Below are 4,835 nucleotides of genomic sequence, written 5' to 3'. Positions count from 1 at the left end.
CTCCTAGACCTGACCTTGTCTCTCCCTTTTTCAGGAGTCCCAGGCCACCATTTTGTATATACCTGTCAACTCATTCACTGTAAATAATAAACACTGTTTTGCTTATTTGAGACTTGTGTCGTTCTGGTTCTCGTTCCTACTGGGTTGTCCGAATCATAACAGATAATGCTCCAGCCAGACCATACCCAGAACAAGACCAGAAGCGAACAAGCATCATCATCCGCTAACGCTGAGAACATGGACAATTTTGGAGAGGTTCTTAAGAAAATTATGGCCCAACAACAGAGCACCCAGTCAAACTTACTGAAACTAGGATGCATGGTTCATGCTATTAACCGACAACTTGTTTCTCCTTCCCCCACAGCCGCAGCTTCGCCTTTACCGAGTCCTACCGAATTCAGCCCTGTAAGTCATTCCACAAACCAACAACTGTTTGTTAAACCTTCTGAACTTTTTTCTGGAGACCCTGATCAGTGCAGAGGTTTTCTTTTACAATGCAAACTCGCTTTTAAGGGGGCTCCCCAGTATTTTTCTTCAGACATTGCTAAGATCAACTTCTTCATTAATCAACTCAAGGGAAACGCTCTAAAATGGACTTCTTCATTTCTTCACCTCCATGAACTAGAGACTGTGTCTTTTGACTCTCTACTCACCGAGTTTTGTAGGATTTTCGACCATCCGCTGCAGCAATCCAACGCCGAGAAGCGTCTGCTGGGATTACGGCAGGGCCGGCGACCGGCGTCCAAACACGCTCTCGACTTCCGCATCCTGGCGGCCCAAACAGGTTGGAACGACAGAGCCTTGCAAGGTACTTTTTTGAATTCACTGTCCGATTATGTGAAGGATCAGATTGCCGCTCGTGATGAGCCATCTAGTTTCGACGCGCTAATTAACTTAGCGATCTCCCTCGACGAACGCTTCCGGGAACGCCGTAGGGAGCGGGACTACAACTCCCAGAATCCTTCCGGTTCCGCAGAACCGCTGAGTGGGGCTTACAACTACAGTTCCACCCCAGAAGACTACAAGTCCCAGGGAGAGTTTTCTAACACACAGTTAGATCGGCCCAAACCAATGCAGATTGGTCGTACCCGTTTGACTCCTCAAGAGAGGCAGAGACGTAGAAAATTGGGCTTGTGTATTTATTGTGGGAAAAACGGGCACTTTGTAGCCTCCTGCCCGCTTCAGGGAAACTCCAACGTCTACCAATAAAGAGGGAGATACGGGTGGGCACGGCATCAATCTCCCCTCCTTTGAGACTTACCTTACCTACAGTAATTCTAATCAACCAAAATCGTTTCTCAGTCACAGCCTTAATTGATTCGGGCGCCGAACAAAATTTAATTACTCAAGATTTGGTTAAGGAGTTCTCCCTTCCAGTCAAGGGGATTGAGTCGATCTCTATAGCCGGGGTTACAGGGGAGTTTTTGGCCCAGGTCAATTTTAAGACGGCAGATCTTCATTTAATAACCTCGGGAAACCATCATGAGACCACTAGCTTTTTTGTATTTGAGTCGCCCAACTCTCAGTTAATCCTTGGGTATCCCTGGCTTAAGAACCATAATCCCCACATTAATTGGGAGCTGGGAAGGGTAGAGAGGTGGAGCGACAAGTGTTTAAAGTGCTGTCTTCGCTCAGGGGTCTCAAACATGTCCAGGCCCAAATCAGAGTCCTGTGAGACTGACCTGTCCGGTGTTCCATCCGAGTACCATGATTTAGCTCCTGTATTCAGCAAACAGCGGGCCCTATCACTACCTCCACATCGCCACTACGATTGTTCCATCGACCTCCTTCCGGGAGCCTCTCTGCCTTCTAGCCGCCTTTTTAATATCTCCGGTCCTGAGAGGGAGGCTATGAGGTCGTACATTGAGGAATCCCTCGACTCAGGGATTATTCGCCCATCAACTTCATCTCTAGGTGCAAGATTCTTTTTTATCACCAAGAAGGATAAGTATCTGCGTCCCTGCATCGACTACCGTGAACTCAACAACATCACTATTAAAAACAAATACCCTCTTCCACTAATCAATTCCATCCAAGAGCAGTTACAACCAGCCATCATCTTCACTAAACTGGACTTACGCAATGCGTATAACTTGGTTCGCATTAGACAAGGCGATGAGTGGAAGACCGCATTCAGAACCCCGTTGGGTCACTTTGAGTACCTGGTGATGCCTTTTGGGCTCACTAACGCTCCTGCAGTATTCCAGGCTTTGGTTAACGACGTGTTAAGGGATTTTATTGGGGACTTTGTTTTCGTCTACCTCAACGACATCCTCATTTATTCAAGAGACAAGAACGAACACGTTAACCATGTTAGAGCAGTTCTGCAAAGACTCTATGAGAATCAGCTTTTTGTGAAGGGTGAGAAGTGTGATTTTCATGCCTCATCTGTGTCCTTTTTGGGGTTCATTTTCGGGGAGGGTTTTTTCAGAACTGACCCCGAGAAGACTAAGGCAGTGGTGGAGTGGCCAGTCCCGGAGACAAGGAAACAACTGCAACGATTCCTGGGGTTTGCAAATTTTTATAGACGTTTCATCAAGAACTACAGCCGCATCGCCGCACCCCTATCTCAGCTTACCTCCACTACCAGAACATTTAAATGGACTCCAGAGGCCGACGCTGCTTTTGGTAAGCTAAAAGATTAATTCTCATCTGCTCCCATCCTCTGTCATCCAGACCCCGCACGGCAGTTTATCCTCGAGGTGGATGCATCCGATACTGGAGTCGGCGCGGTCCTATCCCAGAGGTCGCTCCTGGATGGCAAGGTACACCCTTGTGCATTCTTTTCCCGCCGTTTGTCCCAAGCAGAGAGAAATTACGATGTGGGCAATAGAGAATTATTGGCCGTTAAATTAGCCTTGGAGGAATGGCGCCATTGGCTTGAGGGCACAGAGACTCCCTTCCTGATTTGGACAGATCATAAGAACCTTACATATTTGAGAGAGGCTAAACGGTTAAACCCCAGACAAGCACGCTGGTCCTTATTTTTTAACCGTTTTAACTTCACGCTGACTTTCCGACCTGGTACTAAGAACATCAAGCCTGACGCTCTCTCCCGCCAGTTTTCTCCTCCAGACACTCCTGAGCCTGTTGAGGGCATCATCTCCCCGGTCTGCATTGTTGGAGCCCTTACATGGCCTATTATGAGAGAGGTTCGTGAAGCCCACCTGACGGAACTTGATCCTGGCACTGGTCCCCCTGGCACTTTGTTCGTCCCCTCACATATGAGATCTAAGGTACTCGACTGGCTCCACACCAATAGACTCTCGTGTCATCCCGGTACAGCACGTATGCTGTCTCTTACAAAGAGACATTTCTGGTGGCCCACTCTTTCTAAGGATGTCAAGGACTTTGTTGCAGCCTGCTCCACTTGTGCTAGGAACAAGACCGGTACTCAGCCTCCTGCCGGTCTTCTACAGCCTCTGCCGACGCCCAGACGTCCCTGGTCTCATATTTCAGTGGACTTCGTCACCGGGTTACCCCCTTCTGAAGGTAACACCACTATTCTAACTATCATCGACAGGTTCTCTAAAGCAGCACATTTCGTCCCACTACCAAGCTCCCGTCTGCCCTGGAGACAGCACAGATCTTGGTTCAGCAGGTTTTCAGGATACATGGCATCCCTTCAGATGTGGTCTCTGACATAGGACCACAGTTTATTTCCCAAGTTTGGCGTTGTTTCTGCAGGACATTGGGGGCGTCCACCAGTCTCACTTCGGGTTATCATCCTCAGTCAAACGGACAGACTGAAAGGTGCAATCAAGAGCTGGAGACCACCCTGAGGTGCATTGTGGAGCGTAACCCCTCAGCTTGGAGTCAACATCTTGTGTGGGTCGAGTACGCCCACAACTCGCACACCTCCTCGGCCACAGGTATGCCACCTTTTGAGGCTTCACTGGGCTATCTCCCTCCCTTGTTCCCCAGTCAGGAGACAGAGGTGTCAGTGCCGTCTGTCCAGCACCACTTCTGCCGTTGTAGACGTGTCTGGCGCCAAACAAGGGCGGCTCTACTTTGCACTACAGCTCATAATAAGAGGTTCGCGGCCCGTCACCGTTCCACCGCACCTTCTTATCAGGTGGGCCAGAAGGTGTGGTTATCCACCAGAGACATTCATCTCAAGGACACTCCCAGGAAATTGGCTCCTCGCTTCATCGGTCCCTTTACCATAGACAAGATCATCAATCCCTCGGCTGTGCGCCTACAGCTCCCTAGCTCCTTGAGAATCCATCCTACCTTCCACGTTTCTCAGGTAAAACCTGTTTCAGAGAGCCCATTGTGCCCTCCTGCTGACCCCCCTCCACCCGCCCGACTTATTGACAACCATCCAGCTTTCACTGTCCGTACCATTCTGGATGTCCGTCGCCGGGGACGGGGCTTCCAGTACCTCGTGGATTGGGAGGGCTATGGCCCGGAGGAGCGATCTTGGATCCCTCGTTCCTTCATATTGGACCCCAGCCTTATCGCCGCCGTCTTCAAGGCCCACCCCGAGAAGCACCTTGGGTCACCCAGGGGCGACTCGTGAAGGGGGGGGGGGGTACTGTAAGAGTTGAACTTGCTGCAGCTCCAAGATGGCCGCCAATCATCCACAGCTGACGACTATCTACCTGACGAGCTCCTTGGCTACATAAGGCTGCAGTCAAGCTCTTCTCGTCGCTGGAGCATTAATTCCTTCCGGGTATTTGTGCTTCTAGCCAGTATATTGAGTATATGAAGAGGATATCTTACCTTGTTTTTTGTGTCTACAGTTTTCTGGTCATCTCGGATCCTGCCCTTGGTTCTTCCTGTGCCGGAGTCTCATCCTTGTTGCCTTTGCCCTCCAACCACTTGCCTGCCTT

This window comes from Nematolebias whitei, chromosome 2, assembly GCF_014905685.2.
Source record: "Nematolebias whitei isolate Nwh7 chromosome 2, NemWhi1, whole genome shotgun sequence".
NCBI lineage: Eukaryota > Metazoa > Chordata > Actinopteri > Cyprinodontiformes > Rivulidae > Nematolebias > Nematolebias whitei.
This window is presented reverse-complemented; position numbering follows the sequence as displayed.